This window comes from Triticum dicoccoides, chromosome 2A, assembly GCF_002162155.2.
Source record: "Triticum dicoccoides isolate Atlit2015 ecotype Zavitan chromosome 2A, WEW_v2.0, whole genome shotgun sequence".
Classification (NCBI taxonomy): domain Eukaryota; kingdom Viridiplantae; phylum Streptophyta; class Magnoliopsida; order Poales; family Poaceae; genus Triticum; species Triticum dicoccoides.
This window is the reverse complement of record NC_041382.1, coordinates 715,133,534-715,142,374: the sequence shown is the minus strand read 5'-3', so window position 1 is coordinate 715,142,374 and position 8,841 is coordinate 715,133,534. Positions and strand designations below refer to the sequence as shown.

The following is an 8,841-nucleotide window of genomic DNA, read 5'->3' as shown; positions in this document are numbered from 1 at the left end:
TCCAACAATTTTCGTCTAGCTTCACCACTAGTGTCTGTATTTCCTGATTTGATGTACTTTCTCGCAATATGAGAATTTGAAAGTAGTTAATTAATAGCTGGGTTTGTTTAAAATTAGTATCAAGTGAGTTGATGAGAGCCCAAGTATCCACTATTTCTGTAATAGGCAGACAACTTTCACGCGTTGCATTGTTTCTTTTAAAAATAATCAACATAAAATCTAGCGAACAACACAACAATTTTATAGAAATTTGAATTTGAGAAGTATCTAGTAGTTGACATTTCTTATAATCTAGAAGTGCCCATTTATTCTCACAAAATCTTGATATTCTCGTACTCTAGAAACCTTTGGCAATGTACTTGCAAGATACATACAGTCTAAAAACACTCTATCAGGTTTTGTAGATATCTAGCAATCCTATGAAAAATGATGCGTACAAACATATAATTTGATTGGAACTATTGTAACAACAAAATTTCTTAAACATCCTGAACTAAATGCATTTTTTTGTATAAAACTAGAAATTCTACTTATTGCTAGAAAATATATTTCTAGTGACAAATATTGGAAGCCTACAACAATATTATCTAATATACATGAGAGTGTTTCCATTGTTCATTACGCTTATTATACCAAATAATACTAAGAATAATTTATTTAATGATGTATATAAAAAATCATACTCCCTCCATTCAAATATATAGGGTATAATACATCTTTTGAGGTTCCCTTTGACCACGAGTTAGTGCAACAAATATGTGATGTGTGTGTTACAAAAAAGTATACCATCAAATCGTATGTGAAAGAAATTTTCAAAGACATACGTTTTATATGATACATCTCATATATTATTAATTTTACGAATGGTCAAAGAAACTTTAAAAACAAATTATCATCCTATATGTTTAGATGGATGGAATATATTTAATTATCACGAAGTAAAAATGTTCACTATAAATAAACTAGTAACGTGCACGTGCAATGCACGTATAATCTTTGGAATTTTTTGAGTAAAGTTTTTCGCAATCCCTGAACTTGTAAGGATAGTTTGATCTGAGTCCTAAATAGTCAATCTTGGAATCAGGATAAGAAAATTACTAATCTGAATCATTAGCATATCCCAAGTCACAAAACGGATTGTGCGATTAAAGTCGGCTCATTTCATCAGCATGCCACGGGATACTCTTGGCCAAGTTTATAAGCTCGCTCGAGTCATCCGCGATTCAAATTAGGGGTAATGGTGAACAAAATCCAAGGATTGAGAGTGGAAGAGAAGAGACAACGAAATATGCGCTAAAAGGGAGAGTGATGGTCATCGACGTTCAGAAAGCAGCGGAAGGGTAAAGAGCATCTCTCGACGTCCGTTGCATTTTCCACAAGTGGTGGCCGCCGCCGTTACGGCGGCCACGTTAGCGTCCACACCACAAGGCTAAAGTTGAGGAGCACGTTAGCACGTTTGACCACACCAAGAACACACATGATGTCACTACCGTCAGTGTCCCATCATAACCCTTCCTACACCGAATATGTTGAACAGTGATAAATCAAAATCTGAACTTCATGAAATTACCAAAGCAAAAGGTGGCTTCCAATATAACTCCAGTATATTCCAATAAAAAACTAAGGGTTAGAGAAAGACGTTCTATAGAAAATGGTCGGTAAAAAAAGCAATGCAGAAATAACTCTGTTAAATTTGAACAATTCAGTTGTTTTTCAAACATGTGACTCAACAAAAACAAAGCTACGTGTCGATATATTTTGGTTCCTGTCCTGTTGTCATCTATTCTTGTTCAGTTTGCAACATAAAATTCTACAAAGAACATAATATGAATAAGGGACGCCACTAACAAATACTGTTTCACAAGGAGATCCACATAAAGATTGTCAAGGAAGTAATCGGTGCTGGTACAGCTAGCTTACCATGATTACATGCATATGCGGACCATAAGATGATTCACGTCAACTAATATTTCGGAAATGGGTCCTTACTATTGAGAATCAACATCCACTTTATTTTAGCTGCTCAGATTGTTTACGAATTCCAAAGGAACTGTAGAGCCATGGAAATAGATAAGCTTTAAAATAATGAGAGTAGAAGTAAATTGTATCCCTGGATAAAAAATTGATAAATAAAACAAAAGGATTAAGACATACTTGTACTACTACAATACAGGGCCGTATATAAAAATAAAAGAGCATGCAAACTGATTTATATCAAGCAGGAACATGCATCATAGCATCATCCATGACTGCATGAACGGTTCAGGAAGAGACTACTTTTCTTTTAGGTTCCTGAGTATGACTACTTTCCGCATCATTATTACAGATGAATCCGTTAGGTCCATATAATCAGGGAACAATCCGCTGACACAATCGGATGTGCATCTCAATTATTCTTGCCAAGTTTCTGTGTTTTAAAAGCAAAAATGTTAGATGAGAAAACAAAAGGAGATGGAGTCTCAACCCTGATCAAACATTCGACCAGAGATTTGTGAAATATATATATCTACATAATGTACAATGACAGTAAAGAATTGCAATTTCCATCTATGTCTCTCAGAGCATTCTAGAAATTAATTGGAACAGACATCCTTGAAATGTTTGACCATTCTATAAATTAATCAAACACTGGCCCCCTCCCAATCAAAAATCCTACATACATATAGACTCCAGGTAAGAACCCTGTTAGATTTAGAAAGAGTATTGAGCATAGAAGGGGGTGGAAGTGAAATGTACCTCAGCTCACACATGATGAAGGGAAGCAGTGAAAATAAAACTTCAACATAACACAATAGTATCAGCTGCGACATAGGAGATCCAGGAAAATAAACCTTTATTCTTTGCGTTTTGGATCCAGCTACCAACCATGGCCTTTGTCAAGAGTAGACTTTCTCTGTTGATAAGAGTTGCACTTCTTCTAGCACCCACACCGTTGAACCTATAGCATCACCACCGCCAAATCCACCAGGAAATCATCTCTCAACTCCAAAAGCATGCTAAAAGGTACCAACGATGCATGGAATCATTATTATGAAAAGTTACATTGTACATTTGTGCCGAAAGAACACACATGAAATCAAGATAGCTGCCTCGTTATGGTGATCTTGCAGTCGAAAACTATTACACAAAATTAGCATCTAACAACATAAGATAGAATTAAAGGTACACATTAGATAAAAGGCATCTCACACAAAATCTGACCGAGGAAAAAATATCTAAAAATCTCTACATAACCCGAAAGTCACTCAGGAAAAAGGCCACACAAATATTCCACGTCCACTATAAAACATTTTTTCTTGAGGTTCACCTTGCTATCAATAAGAAGACCAAATCATGCTCTGGATAACCAAATTCAACCTCATCTTTTTGGCACTCATGAGCTATCTATTCCAAAATTACGTTGATGTAGTAGAAATGAATGCAAATCAGGAGCTTAACTTCTGAATGTACTAAACTTTAGCTACCTCTTCACAGAACACATATACATGAGTTAAGAGAGCTGTGAAGACCTTGGAGCTGCAAGTATATTATCAAATAGAAGAGGTAATCAAGTTTGCTGGACCTCCAAAAAGAAAATGCCCATCAACAGAGCAACAAGTTGCTATGTTATCAAATAAGAAGAATGAGCTTGCAGGTACATAGGAGGTGTAAAATAACTTTTTAATGTTTCAGCATTAAAAGCGGCATGGATGCGCTCGCGAGTACACAGATGAAATGCTACAAAAAAAAATCGAATGTCCCTTGCAGAATAGAGCAGGCAAGTAGGTAAAATACATGATGACTTAAAAAATGAGGAATACATACAAATTTGGTTGTTGATGGTAGCGCCAGGCTCAGAGTTTGTCACAATGATGTTGATGGGCTGCACGTTCGACTCCTCATTAAGATCTTCCTTCACTGAATGTAATTTGTTTGAGCACACAAAACTTAAATAAACCATGCAAAAAGGTTTGAAAGCCTGTCATTCAAGAACCAAGAAACCATTGGAATTGGCTATAACCTAGAAATATATATGTTCATCATGAATATACCATAAGAGCAACTGTGTCTTCTTGATTACTCATTTGTATTTCTAGTGAAATAAGCTTGCATGAGTGAACTGTAAATAAGGTAAAAAATTCAAATTGTTACTATTTTCTCGTGTGCAATGAAAAAAATTGAAAAACGCAACCAATTGGAAGATATTTAAGCCTGCGAACAAATATCCACCTAAATCCAAAGAAGACTGAAAGGAAATCTTGAATATTTAAGCAGTCCTAATAAAGTCTAAAAGAAATAATGTACAAAAGGGAAAGATAAAATGATATGTACTAACATGGATACCAGTATTGCTTTAAGAAAATAAACATAATATTGAATTCACATTGGCTAGAAGTTGTACCTTCACATTTGCATTGAAAAGCAGTGGTACCTTCACATTGGCGCATGAACAATAGCCTTCGCCTCTGGAGAAGTGAGGAAATCAGGAACCTAAGTCAAAATATGGCAATCGCCCATAAGTAACATGATCAAGTAAAGAAAATTTAAACACAATATCATGTCAATTTCGGAACCTTGTACCATTCATTACTAATCACACTGTCATTTTCTCTGCAAAAGAGGCTGCGTGGCAGGAGGCCTATCCTATCACATCATATTTACCCGCACTTGCTAACTAAAATTTTCTCCAGAAGTAAATGCTAAAAATTTCATACAAGTTGATTCTCTCCTAGATGCTTGGCAAAAGTATCATTTTGTACATTGCAATCCCTTCAACTCAGTAACAAATTACAGCAGGTACAGGATGAACTAACATAAATGAACGATACAAACATTTTGCAAAAGGAAGTCTATGGGGATTACAAATATAGGCATCATCTATAGAGAAAAAAATTGATAGATCGCACGAAGGTAAGCTTAGGCAGTCGATCTGAACCTCGCTGTTGTAACCACCATTAGAAGCGCCCCAACCACGGTAATATTTCTCGAATTGCAGTTTCCTGCTACTCAGCGGCACCCCAATTCTTCTGAAACTAAAAAGTTGTCCCCCAAAGGGTAACAAGACATCACCAAATACACACACAACAGCCTGGAATCACCAATAAGCACATGGATGATGGATCCAATCCAGGGGGAGCGTGGTAGGTCGTGGGGAGAGGTCGCGAGGTGAGGGCAGATGGAAGAACTCTTAACTCTACATCTGATGAGGCAGAGGAGTTCCTCGAGCAGGGATATCACTGGGAGCCAGGGACGAACGACATGTTAGAAGCGGAGTGGAGGAGCACATTACGGAAGTTTCAGATGCGGAAGGCGCCTCGCGTCCTCGTCGGATTGAGTGGCTCCTGCATCGTCGAAAGCGGCAATCGGCGCAGCACCAGCGGCGGCTCACGCATCACCGGCACGCGCGGCGTACCCTGGCGGTGCGATGGCTGCACTCCCGCGGTGTCCCCTGATGGTGTGGTGGCGGCACTCGTGCGGCCCAACCGGGGACGGGAACGAAGGGGGATGCGGGGAGGCTAGCCCTCGAAGCGGTGGGGGGCAAGTGGTGGGCAGGCGGCGTGTGGCGGGCGGCCGTGTAGAAGGCGAGAGGCCGAGAGGCATAGAAGAGGAGGCCGAGTCGAGGCCGGGTGGGGACCGGGGATGATTTTTCTCGGGAGCGAGTAGGTTGGGGTGAGAGACGTGCGAACGTGTGCGCGTGGGCAGCGGGCAGCGGTTGTTCTTTTTGACGTCGCTGGTGGCAGCGTGAGGCAATTAAGTGTGGCTAAACATGGTTGGTGTTAAACATCGAAGCAACGTGAAGCGTAGGATTTGATGGTCTGAACGGTGAAGATGTTCGGGATCTCCGCCTCTCGTGCTTTTATAGGGGTAGTGGATAATAACATTTTAACTCACCCTAGGCACACAAAAAAAATATTTGTATTGCCGTGGGTCATGAACAGCGAAGTCCAACCTAGCGGCCTTGCTCTAGTTGGCTATTTACCATGACCACCTAACACTCAACCAGATCTCACATATGACACGGTCTCATCGGTATTTGTGCTCCACCATCAAACCAGAAAAACATATTGGAAACATATCGAGAACAAGTATTATAAGCTCATGCCACCCCCATCTATGTGTTAATTAAAATCATTTTAAGCCCGGTGAGATGTGATCAAAAAACAGTGTGGCCGTTGGAGTGGTTGCTTGGAGCAAGTGAGGAATGCACCACAAAGTATTTGCACAATTGATGACTATGTGAGTTTGATGTCATTTTGTTATACACATTTATGGTCTTGTTTGCTTTGATGACAATTTGAGTTCATATATACTTGCCTTTTTTCCAAATGTATGATCGCATTGCACATGAAAGGTTCAAGCAAATGTCGGCTTTCAAAGGCAAACCATTCTTGTTCCAACATTGTTGGAACTTGCTTCACGGAAGTGAGAAAATGGATGTTTAGGGATTAAGAAGCTCCACCAAAGAAAGGTGCACTCATTAATTGAAAGACGATGATGATAGTGACGATGCACCAAGGGGAGAAAGAAACAAGGGAAAGCCCGATGAAAGAAAGTTTGAGAAAGATAGTATGAAGAGGTTCGACGAAGCCTCTAGCTTGAGGGAGCAAATTAGTACAATGGTGAAGTTAAAAAAAACCATGAAGTAGAAGCATTTGGAAAACTAAGGTGGCCTTGGCCGAGAAGAGATCCTATAAAAGGAGACAAAGTGGGAGATAAGATGTGTCTTCGAGGAGCGCAAGATCGCTCTCGAGGAGCAAAAAATAGGAAGAAGACAAGATCACCGAGGAGGACCGGCTCTAGATGATGAAGCTGAATGGCATGGAACCGATGGCAATGGGTTTTGGGAGTTGAAAAGGATGGAGATCATACTTCGGAGGAGGCAAGAGCTTCATGATCTTATGGCCGGTGGTGGTGGTGCTTCGGCCAATGGAAGTGGTGGTGGTGGTGGTGCTTCCGACAATGGCGGGATGCTTCGGCCAATGAAGGTGCTGGTAGTGGTGCTTCCGGCAATGGTGGTGATGGTTTTTCCGCCAATGTTGATGATGGTGGTGCTATGGCCTGTGGTGGTGGCGATGATCTTGTCAACAATGGTGTTGCTTGATTACCTAATTGTGTTTGATTGTGCATTATTTTGGACAAACTTTGCTACCTCTTATATTATGCATGCTTTTGAATGTGAACTATTATCATACTAGTATGGTATGATATTTGTATATTTATTCGGTGTATTGTATCTACTATATAAGTTTGTAGTTGATATCAAAGTTTTTGTCGTGCGAGTTTACGGCATTTGTTCCGACCCGAGCCCGTGTGGCACGCAAACAAATTTTCGGAGGCACCCGAAACTGGTTTTATGGGACGTGTTTTTTTCGGGATCAGCTAGAGATGCTAAGGCTAGAAAGCTAATATTGAAAAATAATCTTGAAATTGTCCACCAACTGTTGTTCCATGTCCGTGCACTGCAATGCAGCAGCAGTCACATGCAAATCGCTTGGTTGAAGCCACGAAAGATCAGTCTCCATCTCAAGTCGTGTTCTTTTGCCCTTGCCTCGGGGAGAAAACATCTTCAGATTTTCGTCCTCACGCAGCCTGCCATTTATGCTGATTGGCACAACCGGGAACAGTATGTTTCTGCAACTTGCAAGTGCATGCATGGAATCTTTATCTGCAGATCAAATGGCGCCAGCTAGAGAACATGAACGGCCTGCAAGTTGTGTCGCGTGTCCCGGAGAGATTGGCTGCTGCGCATCTCATCCGTCAGTGTTTATGCTCCAGTTGACAGACATGCTCAAAACACCGAACTTGTGTCCCAAATTCGAAATGCTAACTTCTGCAGACTGCCGATGAACTTATTTATGGGTTCTGAGCTGTGGCATTCAACTCTCCTTTTGCTCTTTCCATTTCTGCTGTTCTCTCTGATCGTTTTTTTTTCTTTCCAACCAAACAGCTTGAGGACGGGGGATCCAGAAGGAACTGCGCAAAGAACAGCTTCATAATTTAGGACATTTCACCCGCAAAAAAATACTCCCTCTGTCCCAAAATAGGTGACTCAACTTTGTACTAGCTTTAGTACGAAGTTAATACAAAGTCGAGTAATTTATTTTGGGACGGAGGGAGTAATAATTTAAGACATTCAGAAGGAAAGGAACAAACAAATAAACCCAGGACAGTACAGAACATCCACATGTGACCGGCAACCATGAGGAAATACATCCAAATCCAATCTCTGTGTGCTGATACTGCATTGCTGCCTGCGTAAAGGGCAAAGATTCTGCCAATTATTCGGTTCGCATCTCAAATTCTGATCGTAGACTAGGGCATCAAAATAGGCAGGGTGATGATGATTAGTTTAAGCGGCCCGTGTCACTCGAGCTGCCCAGGACTGAGAAATTTTGTACTCTGTTGTGCAGTTGCAGAGTCTCTTCCGGAAAAAAGAAAAAAAAAACAGTTGCAGAGTCTCCTTGACAAACTAGTTAGTTGCATGTGCTTTGCATGTCAATACTTAATCATGCACATAAATAATAAATAACTCGGCAGTGCACGATTCATACAACAATATCCATTTTCAATGAATATTGCAAAAAAGGGCCCTTGGATGTTATAATAAAACTGATAAATAATTAATTTAAAGATTTTTTATATTTATTAGTTGCGTGGAATTGCAAATTAAACCAATCAATTTCACCAAGTGTTTGATGCCGAGACAGGTGTGCTGGTGAGGCTGAAGCCTGGAGTGACTTGGACTCGGGGACGACGCGACAACATTGTTGTCGGTGGAAGGGAGTCATAGGTTGATGGGTTCAGGTGCAATGGGGGTGCTGGGAGCTCGCCGGCTGTAGAATCTGGTGAGATTTAGAAGGA

The 8,841-nt window shown here is 40.4% G+C and overlaps 1 long non-coding RNA gene across 6 annotated transcripts; it reads right to left on the bottom strand.

Annotated features, from left to right (window-relative positions):
• Positions 1 to 2,102: 2,102 nt before the first annotated feature.
• On the bottom strand, positions 2,103 to 5,597 carry LOC119356524. Of its 6 annotated transcripts, none has more exons than XR_005171969.1 (5): positions 4,916 to 5,597; positions 4,382 to 4,470; positions 3,805 to 3,958; positions 2,737 to 2,996; positions 2,103 to 2,652 (listed from the first exon to the last, which is right to left on the bottom strand). It is a non-coding gene; the product is annotated as an uncharacterized LOC119356524 (long non-coding RNA). The 6 variants fall into 6 exon arrangements; XR_005171973.1 differs by having other exon boundaries at positions 4,382 to 4,445; positions 4,916 to 5,596; XR_005171971.1 differs by having other exon boundaries at positions 5,270 to 5,596.
• Between the last annotated feature and the right edge of the window lie 3,244 nt (positions 5,598 to 8,841).